This window comes from Vicugna pacos, chromosome 2, assembly GCF_048564905.1.
Source record: "Vicugna pacos chromosome 2, VicPac4, whole genome shotgun sequence".
Classification (NCBI taxonomy): domain Eukaryota; kingdom Metazoa; phylum Chordata; class Mammalia; order Artiodactyla; family Camelidae; genus Vicugna; species Vicugna pacos.
The window spans coordinates 84,933,965-84,948,253 of NC_132988.1; the positions used below are offsets into that span (position 1 = coordinate 84,933,965).

Genomic DNA, 14,289 nt, shown 5'->3' on the forward strand with positions numbered 1-14,289 from the left:
TGTTAGGATGATGGGTAGAATCAGGGAGAATTTTTTCACTTTAAAGGTCTTATTTCTCAACCAGCGTGTCCTGAGAACAATCTGGCCAATCTGAGTCAATTCAGATGGAATTTCTAAAGAGACCTGGGTTTGATCCTGCAGGGAGATCACAGCTTTTCTAGAACACTGGCCCTACCGGACACCTCTCGCTGTCTCCACCCAGCGCTGGGCATGTGCTGGGTGTCCTCCATGTTTGCTGTTTATGAAGGTGATACTGACAGCGAACACAGGTTTCACCTTCATCTCCTCTGGATTCCCACCAAGCTAGGACCACCTCTCCCCCAGAAAGATCCCTCCTCGTGAAATTACCACTGCTTAACTCTCCAAATTGTTTCCCTCAATTCAGGCAGGGAGTCAACCCCAAATAAATCAAACCAATCCTCCAAAGATATTTACAGCCCCTGACTGTATTGGTTAGCTGTGTTACTACAACGATGCTGTGGAGGGAACCACCCCAAACTCAGTGACTTAAAGCAATGAGTGTGTCAGTGAGCTGGGCTCATTCTAGGCTTGGTGTGTCTGGCAGGCCCTGCTTCAAGCTGCGGGTCCAGCTGGACTCATCTGGGGAGCTCTGCGCCAGAGGTGTTCGCTTTGGGCCCGGAAGGAAAGGCGGCGGCTCCTCAGGGGAAACTCCTCTCAGGGCTTTGGCAAAAGCGTGAGAGGGCAAGTGGAGATACCGAAGGTCTCTTAAGGCCCAGATTGAGAACTGTGTCCTGTTACATCCATCCATATTCCATTGGCCAAGGCAAGATACACAAACTCCAAGTCAAGAGGTGGGGAAGTATTCGCTGCGAATGTGATGTTTAGGCAAGGATGTGACTCTGGGAGTGAAGAACTGGGCCTGATAATGCCATGTACCCTACTAGCCCTGTTATCTAAAACACTGCATCTGTACGCCAGTACACCTGGGGCCATTGTACACCTGGGGCCATTGTTTCTAGTGCGTGTGGCACCAGCAGGATGTCAGCGAACCAAGCAGCTGAGCAGATATCAAATGGGATTAAATGGAAACACGCACCCTATGGTCTAAAATCCCCAGATTTTACCATGTAAGCCAGTTTATTAAAAGTTGCCTAGAGGGTATATGAAAATGCAGATGTCCTTTTCCAGATGACATGGCAAGGAGGTCTGGGCACCAGGATTCTGCATTTTCATAAGCACCTCGGGTGAAACAGGGCCCATGTTTGAGATAAACTGTCTTAATCCATAGTTATGCCATAGATTAGTTAACACTAGGGTGCTAGCAAATTTGAGCAGATCTGGCGAGATTCTTAGTGATGACTGTTTAGTAAACTTCTCCACAAATGAATTAGTTTTTTGGTCTCCCCCATCCTCTTAATTTCTTGGCCATATCACCGACTGCCAGTTTTGCAGGTAGCTGCTGGTCTCTTAGATACTTGTTCAGCACATATATCTTTGTGTCCTCTTTAGGATCTAAAAATGAGCCTCTTGTGATTGTGCGTAACTATAAAAGGTAACAATTGTGTTTACTCATTCAGCAGCCAAACTTTTTCTTCTGCTACTTCACTCAGATATTTTCCCCAGTAATCATCCCTTTCCCTCTTTCAATCAATGGGGTTCCAGCTCAGCTGACCCCGCCCCCCCCATGGACTACCCCTGGTTCCCAGGGAAGGCACGTGAAGTCACAATGGTCGTTGTGAAGAGCCACGCATCCCAGTCTGGACCAAATATCTGCTGTGGTTTGCCAAGCTGGTAAAAAAAAAAAAAAATCTGGGGCTGCTGGTGCTCATCTTGGCTGCCATAATAGCTAAAGCCTGCCTAAGAGTGAAGTCAATACCAAGGAAAGCAGAGCAAAGGATTTTAGTAACAACTCTGAGCACCTGAATCCAACTGAGCCTGAAGGTGTATCTCCTGGACCTTTCCATTCTGTAAGCCATTACATGATCTGTGTGGTTTAAGCTAGTTGAGTTTGGTTTCTTTCACTTGCAACTGAAAGAGTCCTGACTGATACAGCACAGTCTGATACTGAAACCAATACGACCACAGGCAAATGAGACCAGTTGGAGCTTAGTAAAGCCCAGAATTCACTCATTCACTCAGCTAGTCTCACACACACACACACACACACACACACACACACACACAGTTTATTCTGGTAATCAGATCAGACTTGGGACCAAACCTTACGAGTAGTTATTGAGGCACTTTTAAAGCAAAATAGATCGACTGAATAATGAATACAGCTATTAAATGTATCTGTGTATTCTTAGCAAGATCTAATGACATTTTTAAAAAACAATTCCCTGTTAAAGGCATAACTTGTTTTTTATTAGCACTGTGCTTTATTCTGCTTCTCAGATACCATGTTTCTTTTGGTTTTGGGTTTTTTTTTTTTTTAACAAATTGAAGGTTTGTGGCAACCCTGTATTGTCAGATGATGGTTAGTATTTTTAGCAATAAAGTATTTTTTTTTCACCTTAACAGCCATAATACAAGTTTATTTCTGATGTATCTGCCATATGAAAGAATGCACTTACTTGCTACAAAACATTACATTTTAAAACAACATTTGGTAAAAGAAAAAAGAGTTGAAAAGTTACCATTTTGCAACCATTATAGAAATAATCAATTCAGCCCAGAATCATCTATAGATGCTAAAACCATTGAGTTCAACTTTGACAGGATATTTATGTGGTCTCAACAGTACTTCCCCACAAATTACAATAACAAAGGGAAACATGGTAACCAGCAATAAAGTATTTTTAAATTAAGGTATGTACATTGTTTTTCTAGACATAATGCTATTTATTCCACACTTAATAGACTGCAGTATAGTGTAAACACAACTTTTATGTGCACTGGGAAACCCAAAAACTAGTGTGACATGCTTTATTCTGATATTCCCTTTATTGTGGTTGTCTGGAACTGAACCCTCAGTATCTCTGAGATTTGCCACAACAATTACATTTTCACTCTCCCTCCCAACTCCCACTAATAACATCTTCAGTGACTTTTTCCCAGGTATTGCATACAAGGATCTCTCTGAAATAATTTCTTTTTTTCTGCTTGGCTGTGATAAAAGGACAGAAGCCTGACTGTAGACGGCAGGAAATAATGCATCACTTTGAACGTGTTGTCTTTTTATTATAAATATGATGATATGGCTAGGTGGGATGGTTTCAAAGAGACAGGATGTTACCTTAAACATTTACAATGCTGTGGTTAAAACAGTCTCCTTCAATTACCTTTTCAACCCATGGAGCTTACATAAATATTTGGCTGTTGGTGACAGGCCTAATAAATCTGTTTAGGATGTTGCAGCAATATTTACTTACAAAGTAAAAGCATAAGCCCACTTTGGCCAATAATTTTAAAGAGAGATGCTACTTTTTAGCACCTTGCATAAATATTTGCAAGACCTACAAATCCAAGATAACCCTGCCTCTTCGCTAAAGCTCTTTACTCCTTCCTGTCATGTTCCACCCAAATGCCACTTTTAAATGTCTCTCGATTCAGTTGGAAAAACTTGACATTTACTTGAGATGCATTGGAAGACACCAACTGATTCTGGGCTATGATGGAGAAATTCTTAGCTTTCCTAATGGCCTTAAGTTCTGCATGTTACTTTCAGGCTCGGCGAAGAGCAGAGCTTCCTTTGCCTCTAAAGCTTGTGAATCAGAACATGAACATTTGGGGAATAAATTTCATGATGTCTGACCAGGAACTGAAGGGTGAATTCTTTATTTGACCTCCTACATTGTAGGGATTATAGAAAGTGCTTGAAACAGAAGGAGAAAAGACAGTGGCTTGTTGGGTAACTGTTTCTCCTGGAGAAACTAAGATGGTAACCTCAGTGTTTTGAGCAAGGCTGTTGTACAAACCCCAAAGGACTCTGGGCTTTCCGAAGTAGAATGAGGTGCCATCTGACTTCTCTCTGGTTCTCTTTGAGAGCTGAATTTCTCCTCGATTTCAAGAGGTGATTTCCCAGGGGAAAGATACCGACAGTGGCAAACATCTCTTTATGAAGCTCAAACAACAAAATAACCTCTTCATTGCCCAACACATCCCTGAACTGTTTTTTTTTTTCCATTATTGAGTTTTTCAAAAACTTTAAGAGGTATTTCCTGTTTACTACGTGGTAGAAAAACAGGCTGTGGAAAACTCACCCCAAGCACAAATGCCAGAGAATTCCAAAGTACTTGTCATTTGCGTGTTACAGTTATGTTATCAGATTTAATTTCCAGTGAGTGTTCCCGAAGCAAGTGGTCACAATTTACCAGAAAACAGAGTGATTGAGTTAGAAAAATAGTATTTCAAGTTATTGTGTAAGAACTGCTTTTTTCCAGGCTTAAAATGAGGCCTCCTTTTTTGAACATTCCCAAGGAAGGAGAACAAAAGCCGTTGACTTTGGTATTTATATTGTCTAGGGGTGAAAGGAAAGACTACAAGTACGGCTTTGACGTTCTGGGGAGGTGGAGGAATGCTTTGGTATGTATCCCTGTTTAGTATGTGAATTTATACCAGATGGTCCATTTAAAATAGAACCTGTTCTAAACCATTTGAATTAAGTGGGGCCATCCAGAAAGTCCTCATTTCCTCTCTGGCAGTAGCTGGTGTGAGATCAGCCTCCTAGGAGTGGCAGGGCTGCTATACTTGGTTCTGCTGCCAGCCTGCAGGAGCTCGCCTGCTGATGCCCTGCCCCACCCCGCTAATGCCAGATGGTGAGAGAAGTCCTCGCCAGTGACTGCCATCTGGGTCATCGCATGGTTTTCTCTCGTCTCTGGGAATGGTGGATGCTAACAGTATTTTCTCGATGGGTTTCATTTCTTCCTGGGAGAATTGGGAAAGTCTTCACAGAAGCTTCAAGGAGTGGATTAGTCAGGCTGGGCTGCTAGGTGCTGTAACAAGTGTCCCCAAGTCATGGCATTAGGCTCTGGGGACGCTAAGTAAACAGAACAAAGCCCTCACTTTCACAGAGTATCCATTTCAGTGTAGCTTTCACGGTCACACTTGAATGTCTAGAGTGAACAGACTTTCCATCAAATATTGGCTTTGGACTTTTTCCACATCAGTGTCGCTCTCCATAAAGAATGGACTTGGACTTGAATGGACTTAAATGAATCTATTTAGATAGAGGGAAAAAAAGGAAAGAGAAGCAAAGAATTTAAGCAGCTCTGTTTCCTGCCAACCAGAGGGAAGAAATACCTTCCAGTTTCTCTCACCTGACCCTCCTTCAAACATTGTAGCCTCTTCTGTGGTTTTCAGTCCTGATTGCACATTAAAATCACTGGAGAGCTTTAAAAAATACTGGAGCAAGGGTGGGCTTGGCTATAACTCAATGGTAGAGCATATGCTTAGCACGCACAAGGTCCTGGGTTCAATCCCCAGTACCTCCACTGAAAAAAAAACCAAAAACTGGAGTTTTTGACTTAGTTGGTCTGGAAGTGGGTGCTGGGAATTAAGTGGTTTTGTTTTGTGTATTTTTTTTTAACTTTTCAAGTAAATCTGATGGGCAGCATTGATAATCATGGAGTTGGTATCCTTAGGTCCGTGGCAGTAGAGAAGCCAGTTTTTATTCTAGTGCATGCGAAGCATTAAGCTAAAATGTGCCCAAATGTTAGGGAGCTAGAAACATCATTTTGAACATTTTGTACAATAGTCCTCTCTCTCTGCACAAACCAGCATTTCTTTGTGCCACAATGTGATGAAAGGCAATGGAGAAATCAAAGTAAATAAGCTAGAATCCCATTCCTAACCTCTAGTTACTCACAGTATAATTGGAAGAGGGTAATGCAAATAAACTTACAATTACTGTCTAATGAAAGAGAGGAAACATGAGGACAGGAATATTTTTTATCTGATTTGTTCACATCTGATTTTTATCAGATTTTTATCTAATGTGTCTACAGTACCTAGACAGTGCCTGACACAAAGTGGGGCTCAAAAAATATTTGTTGAATAAATAAATTTGAACAGCCATGGATGATATGACAAAGGATTGATACCTTTATTAAGTACATTATAAACACAAGCAAGAAATGAATCAATTGTTAAAAATAGACAAGTATATAATAACCCAAACAGATACCTAACCAAATTGAAAGGAGGAGAAGATAATCTTATGAAGAAAAGTTTAACTCAATTAATAATCAGTAATAAGTAAGTCAAAATACAAATAAGTTCAATCTTTCTTTAGTTAAATTAAAGATGGTATAAATAATCTCTGAGGGGATGCAGTAAGATGAGCATCCTTCCACTTTCTAGAAAGTAGTTTGGAGATGAATATACTGATCTCTCAGTAGCCATGGAAGATTGGTTGCAAAACACCCCACAGATACCAAAGTTCATGGATACTCAAGTCCCTTATATAAAATCATGTAGTATTTGCATACAATCTATGCACAGTCTCCTGTATACTTTAAATCATCCCTAGATTACTTAATACAATGTAAATGCTGTGAAATAAATACCAAAGTGCAGCAACTTCAAGTTTTGTTGTTTGGAACTTTCTGGACTTTTTTTTTTTAATATTTTGGATCTGCAGTTGGTTGAATTCTTGGATACCGAATCCATGGATAGCGAGGGCTGACTGTATAAAGCCAATAAAATTATTCACACCGATAAGCTCACTACTGAGAGTCTATCCTAGGAAAATAAACCGAAATATGAATTTGTATTTGTGAAGATATTCACCATATTATTATCCATAATAAAAATGAAAATAGTCAAATGCCCCCAAACAGAGCAATAATTAAGTAAATTACAGCCTATCCATTTAATGCAATATTGCACACTCATTAAAGGTGACGGTTATCAGGAACCTCTCAATGTAGAAAAAATGCTTATGTCATTATGTGAAGAGAAAAAGTGAGATACAAAATTATATGTATCTCTACCTTAAAATAATTTTTGGAGTGAGACAGAAATAAAGATTACATTTTTGAAATATGCTGTGAAAAATGTGCACATATTAAAGAGAGAAGGGAATTATGCAAAAAATGATCAAGGTTATTGTTAAAGTGATAGGCTTATGAGTAATTTTTAAGAACTGTTTTCCAAGCAGTCTGTGATATTATTCTATTAATTCTATCACTAAAAATAACATGAAAATTTTTGTAAAGAAAAACAACAACGAAGTGTTAGGAAAATACCAAGAAAGGGGTGTTAAGGGCAACTCACAGAAATTGATACTTAGCTGCTGTTCAAGGATGGATGTATTAGTCAGGATAGGAAATGCTGTAACAAACAAGCTCATCTCAGTGATTAAAATACTGCAAGATTTCCTTCTCACTTCGAATTGAGTATTGGGTATATTGTCTTCCATATGGTGATTCTGGGACCCCAGATCATTTCATCCCACAGGCCTTTGGGACCTTGACATCTTCCACATCCAGCCATCAGATGATGATGGGGGAGACAGAGCACAGGGCATTTAGAAGCCAGATCAGGAAGTGACAGACATCACATCCACTAGAATACCATTGGCCAGAACTGGACATATAACCCCACCTAGATCAGTGGAACTAGAAAATGTAATCTTCCAGTGTGTCCAGGAAGAAACTGAAATAGTTTGTATTCATAAAGTATTATCTCTGTCACAATTGATTGTACAGTAGAGGGAGGAGAAATGGTGTGTTGCAGGTGAAGAGACCAGCATCTTGGGGTTATCGAATATCCCAGTTTGGCCCAAGCTGAAGCCTGAAAGAACATGATGCCCTTGAGGCATGGAGAACTTGATGGTGGAAGGATGACAGGTTAACTAAAAAGGAGGCTTGAAGCCAGATTGTGAAGTCCTTTCCGTGTTTTGTCCCTGCCAAGTGACTTTCAGCTCTGGCCTTTGTAGGACGGAGAGCCAATGAAAGTATTTAAGAATCATTATATTTTCATATTAGAAAAGTAAGTCTGGCTACAGAACAGAGTATATGTGGGAAAGGGAGAGGCTGGACAAAGGGAGATTCATTAGGAATTTATATTTCTATGAGCATTGTTGGCCTCCTTAATTCATGGAAGCCACATACACTTTCTATTTTATGGCCAAATGATACTAAGTGCACACCCAGTATTTGTTATGTGCCCTGAAACATTGTAGGGAATGAGTTCCTGCATTCAACAAGCTTTCAGTTGGTGGAAGAAGAAAGTAGGGCAGATGGAAAAGAATAGAGTGAGAACAGGACTTCCAGAGTTCACCCAGCTCTTCAACCACACGTGCAAGGCTACAACTTGACGGACGAATCATTCTAATGAAATGAAACTATATCATCCACGATGTATCTGATACCTGCCTAACATGGGAGGGATTCAGGTGCTGGATGGCCCAAAGGCCTGACTCCAAAACAACATTATCAATCAATATATTAGGTTTATTAAAGTAAAAATGTCCTTAGGAGGGTCTTTTCGTTTCTTGTGGTTGCTGTAACAAATTGCCTCAAACTGTGGCTTAAAACAGCAGAGCTTTCTTCTTTTAGAGTACTGGAGGTCAGAAACCTGAGAGCAAGGTGTAGGAGGCCCCCACTTCCTCTGGAGACCCTAGGGAACAGTCTGTTCTTTGCCTCTTCCCGCTTCTGGTGGCTGTAGGTTTTCCCTGATTGTGGTCACATTCCCCCAGTCACTGCCTATCTGGTCACATCACTGCCTCCTCTTCTGTCCATCTTCTCTAACATGTGTCTCTTAATAGGATACTTGTCACTGGACTTAGGACAGGACCCATCCAGATAATCGAGGGTGATTTCCTCATTTGGAGAGCCCTAACATATTTGTATCTGCAAGATCGTTTTTTGGAGTAAGGTGACATTCATACATTGTAGGAATTATGACACGGACCTAGCTTTTGGGAGCCATGATTCAACCCAGCACAGAGGGCAATACGTTCATTTTGACTTGGGTTCATTGACTCCTCCACGTAAAGTGGTACATCTGGCCATTTCGACCCTTTGTTGGAGCTGCTTGGGGATTGACAATGTGTCCCCTTGGACTGAGGAGGCTGAAGGGAGGGAGAGACACTAGAAGGAGTGGAGGGGGTGTGTAAAGACAACTGCGCTCGCTTTACTGTGTAAATTGGAATATTAGTGAAGTAGCTACTAACTTCTACCTTCTCTTAGTCTTTCTTTCTCTGTTGTTATAGGTGTACTTAAGTATTTACCTTTTCCCTTCCACTTCTCCATTGTAGAGCTTCTCTTTCAGCACACACTACATACTGTCATGTTTCTCAGTGAATTTCCACGTTGACCTTCCCTTTCATACCATGAAGTGAGGACAGAAACCCCCATTCTTCTCTGTGTCTGCACCTAGAGCACGTAGAACAGTCCTTAACAGAGAGATAATGTCTCAGATGATGGTGAAGCTTTGTGCTTCTGGTGGGAGTCAGAAATGGTGGCTGTCAAGTTTGTTTCAAAAAACGATCATCTTCATTGACCCAACTGAATTGAAAACTTGTCTACACAAGAACTCACACGCAGATGTTTATAGCTTTATTCATAATTGCCAATCCTTTGAAGCAACCAATACATCCTTTAGTAGGTGAATGGATAAACAAACAGTGCTACCACCAGACAATGAGATATTACTCAGTGCTAAAAAGAAATAAGCTATCAGACAACAAAAAGACATGGAGGAACCTTAGGGGCATATCACTAAATGAAAGAAGCCAATCTGAAAATGCTACCTACTGTATGATTTGAAATAAATGACATTCTGGGAAATGTGAAACTATGGAGACAGCAAAAAGATCAGTGGTTGCCAGGCGTTGGGGAAGGAGGGGTGAATAGGTGGAGGCAGAGGATATTTAGGGCTGTAAATCTACTCTGTGTGATACTACAGTAAATCTATATTGTGGACACATGTTATTACATACATTTGTCAAAACCCATAGAATGTGCAACCAAGAGTGAACCCTAATTTAAACTATGGACTTCGGGTGATGATGATGTATCAGTATAAGTTCATCAGTTGTAACAAATGCACCACTCTGGTGGGGGACGTTGACCACAGGGGCATAGGTGGGGGCTTGGGGGACACTGTAACTCTATATTTGCCCCTAAACTTTGCTATGGTGTAAAAACTAAGGTCTGTGCATTTTCAAAAAGCCAATCGCCTTTTTTTCCCCTCCCAGAAAATGTTAGTGAGTGATTCATAGTTACAAGGCTCATCTTGGAGGCTGCCTTTCAAGCAAATTTCACCATCTTTTCCCCTTTGAGGATAAAAACCAAGGTTGCCACTCAGACCACTAGATCAATAATATTTCTAGATTAAAATGTGAAACCAAGAAGTCATTGAACTAACATTTCTTCTGAAATGTGAGTCCCAGACAACTGAGAAAGCTGCCCTTTTGGTGGTGCTCGTTGGAAAGGAGAGGGGACTTTCACAGCCTGTCTCTGAAGGACGGCCCACAAAGGGAACAGAAATGCCTAGGCAGGAATGTTACAAAGAAGGCCGTGTTCCCCTGCAGGGCATCATTTCCCTGGCTGGTGGGCAGAGTCCTACAGGCTTAGTCTATGGTGAAAAACTTAAGTGTTTGGCATCCGAAAGTGATGTCATACCCATCTAACTTTCGGTAAATCGTGGGTTTAGTTAGGTTGGTCTTATTTCAAGACCAAGAGGAAAACTGGAGGATAAAGTTGGTTCCTTTCAATCACACCCTGGTGCACACAGGCAGAAATCAAATAGAAAAACCAGCTGTCATCGAGTAGTGAAAATATTGGGATAAAAAAGTTGACTCTGAGGCATCACAGAGAAATTCTGCAAGGCTGAGTTAGCTGCAGTCAGCTGTGGGGTCTGGTGAATGCCTGTGATCTTTCCCTCTTCTGCCCTCTTCTGAGTGTTGCAGTCCTCAGTGAGGTTGACTTGGGGCTGAAGGATCTCTGAAACCACCTGAATGTCCAAGAGCAGCCTGTCCTTGTGTGGCCTGAGTGGCCCCACGTGGCCCCCACATCCTCAGGCACTGATGTGGTCGTCGACTCAAGGCCACCCTGACCTGAGAATTCTGAGGCCACACACACACACACTAGATTCCCTCATCTTGTTTTTTAAAGTTTAAAAGCTTTAAACTTTTCAGATGTGTTTCAGAGGTAGATTCTTCATAATATGGGTAGAGGTAGCAAATGATTTAATAATATATCACTTAATAATTATTAAGAATAAGTAATAAATGAATGATAGTATTCATTTAATAATAAGCCTTATCAGTGCCAGCCATGGTGCTGGGAGTCAGGACAAATCAGAGGTGACTCAGACACAGATCATACACCCGGGCAGGTACTGGGAGGTACTCCCAAGTAATAATAATGCTAGGCAGACAGTGGTGAATGCCAGGAAAGAGGCTCGAATGACAAACAGTAGGGCCCAGAGGAGTGGGGATGGCTCCCAGCTGAGGAACGGAGATAAAATCAGTGATATTAGAAGTCGGTTTGGGAGGGCGGGGCTGGGGCTGCAGACAGTGAGATGGGAGGACATAGAGCATCCTAAGTGTCATTTCATCACTGGCTTCAGGGGAGGAGACATGTCTGCATTGGTGAGTGTAGGGGGAAGAGTGGCCGGGAGAGGACTAGCCCCACGAGGCATTGCATCCTGAGTGAGTGCTGCAGATTTGGAGACCCCAGGGGTCCTTCCCGGAGGTAGTTTGGGGAACAAAGGAAGGAGATTGGAAGAGTGGTGAATAGGTGGACTCTGGTTGGAAAAATGTTTTTTTTAATTGTTTCCTTTTTTATTTCCTTCTTTTAAATTAGAAGAGTTCAGAGTCCAGGCTACATGTGTAGGCTGAGGTCAAGAAACCTGGGAAAGGAGGGATTAGAAACTGAGGTGGGGCATGAGGAGTAATCAAAGACTTGGATAAGAATGTTCACAGCAGCTTCATTTGGAATAGCCCTAAATGGAAACTCAAATGTCTGTCAATAGGGGCATGGTTAAAGAAATTGCAGCATAGTCATTCATACCATGGATTACTACACAGCAAAGAAAAATAAAATACTAGTATTTTATGAATGACATAGATGAGGCTCACAGACACAGTTCTGAGTGAGAGAAGCACAGATTGACATAGTACAGACACAAGCATTCCTATAGTATGACTGCATTTCTGTGGTGCTCAGAAATAGACATGACTAATCGATGGGTGATGGAGTTCAGAATCATGGTCACCCTGGAGGAGGGTACCAGCTGGGAATGGCCGCAGAGGAGCCTGCTGGGGGAGAGGGCTGGAAATGGTCCATATCTTTACTGCTGGTGGTAGTACAGGTGTGTGTCTGTGTACAGATATATGGCACTCTACAGGTAAGATGTGTGCACTTGATGTAATTTGTTCCTCAACAGAGAGAGAAAGAGAGGGGGAGGAGAAACTGGGCAAAGTGAAGAGGTAGGTGAAATAAAGAAGGAAGGAGGTGGCAAGGTGTAAGGGCAGGGATTTTAAGGTAGAGTGAAGACAAATTGCAATACCAGCTCTGAGTCCAGGTGTGAGCAGGTAAGTGCCTCACCTGGCATGGTGGTGATGATGGGGCTAGGAAGACAGGGATGGGTTCTGCAAAGGAGTTATCTTTAAGACTTGGTAACTGAATATGGGGCATGAGGGGCATCTGAAGAAGAGGGGGTTTAAGATGCTCCTGAAGCACAGAATGTAGATGCATGCCCTACACCATTGTGTCCAGTAAACAGTCATCAACGCACCTACTAAGGGCTTATCCCACGTATGGAACATGAATGCACATCTAATTTATGGAGCTCCATCCTGAGCCAGCATCAACCTTGACTTAGAGGCTGGTTCTAGCTGAGTCGCTGGGAGTGTTTAGGTTATAAAGAACTATCTCAGCGAATGCTTTGGTTTAGCATCAGCTCTCGGTCTTATCCTTGATAAGACCGAAGGGAGTGGGATTTGGGGTTCTCCCCAAATTTGTTAAATGCAGTCACTCACGATGGAGCTGACGCTGCTGAGAATTACGGATTCATAAAGTACACACAACGAAGGGCCTTTTCCCCTCCAATACTGGCTGGTGAAGCCTAGGGCAGAAAGCAAATGTAAGGAGAGGCAGAGAGCCCACTGTGGGTGTAATGCCTTGTCTCCTCCAGGCAGCATCAGAAGAGCCAGGGAAGCTGAGTGTGCTTGGCTCTGCTCTGCTGTTGACCTCATGTCCTTTGTAAGGTTCCTTGATTTCCACTAGGATGGAGTCCTTTCTCTAGGTGACAGGGAGACTCAGAATCCCATCCACCTGGGCAAGATCAGGAAACAGGACTGTCAGGGATGCTGAGAGCTGGGTCAGAGAAGATGTCCAGCTGGGGTCTCCTGGCCCTGACCCTGCCTTCTCCCCTGGATGAGGATGTGGTCTCACGGGTGCTGAGACCAGGTCAGATCCAGGAGAGCCTGATGCTTGTAAACAGTCCCACAAATGCAAGTACATGGACTGTGAGTGGAAGTTCTTCCTGGGTGGGGTGAGCCCTAGGCTGAAAGGACAGTGGCCGAGCAAGGCCTGGGCCATTTCCTCCACTCTGGCAGAGCCCCATTTGTAGAGAGTCCCGCCGGCAGCTGTGCATTGTGAGGGAACCCAGGAGCGAAAGAGAAACGCCATCCAGACACGCTGCACCTGCTCTTGCCTGGCGTGGCCACTTCCCTTCCCTTTCACTCTGTGTCTTGGCTAAATAAACAGGATTGTCAAATGAACACGCGCATGCAACACGTGAGAGTGCATGAGGGCTCTTCAGCAAGTGTGTAACTCTCTGAACCCGTGCTGTAAGGCACTGTGACTGCATCTCGGGCTATGGAGAGAGGTGGGAGTGAAGGGATGGGGTACTGGGGGATTCAGGGGACAAAAAGCATGAGGTGCTTCAAAAAGTATATGACTTAAAATATGTACAGCCTCACATGAGCCCAAAAGACAATGCCAGGCCAAGGGAGTGGTACTGAAAAGAGGGACTGAAAATTGGCGGGGTTGGGGAGAGAGAAAGGGATGGGGACCAGGGGACGGGAGGGGAGGGGCGGAGAGACAGCTGTTAGTGAGAGCAGTCTGAGAAGGAAGATACCATGATAAAAGGACACTTGATCTGGGGTCTTACAGGAAGCAGCTGAAATTTAGGATGATAGAAAGGAGAGCATTCCAGAAAAAAGAGCTGGTAGGTACAAAGACATGGAGGTGGGAGAGTGGACAGGATGTTCTGGCACAGAGAAGGAGCAGAGGTTTCACGTGCTGGGAGTTAGCTACGTCTGGTTGAGTCCATCTGCCTCCCCACCTGTCCATCAGTCAGCAATCAGTCAAGTTACTCAAGTGTTTTATATAGATAGATTTCATATATAATCCTATATGTGAATTT

At 42.8% G+C, this 14,289-nt stretch overlaps 1 long non-coding RNA gene across 1 annotated transcript in view; it reads left to right on the forward strand.

The window, feature by feature from the left end:
• Positions 1–1,787: 1,787 nt before the first annotated feature.
• The window catches only part of LOC140700293 (uncharacterized), a 57,505-nt gene continuing 45,003 nt past the window's right edge, over positions 1,788–14,289 (forward strand). The window contains exons 1-2 of the long non-coding RNA XR_012078683.1: positions 1,788–1,928; positions 4,428–4,488. This is a non-coding gene — a long non-coding RNA (uncharacterized lncRNA). The remainder of the gene's footprint in view (positions 1,929–4,427; positions 4,489–14,289) is intronic.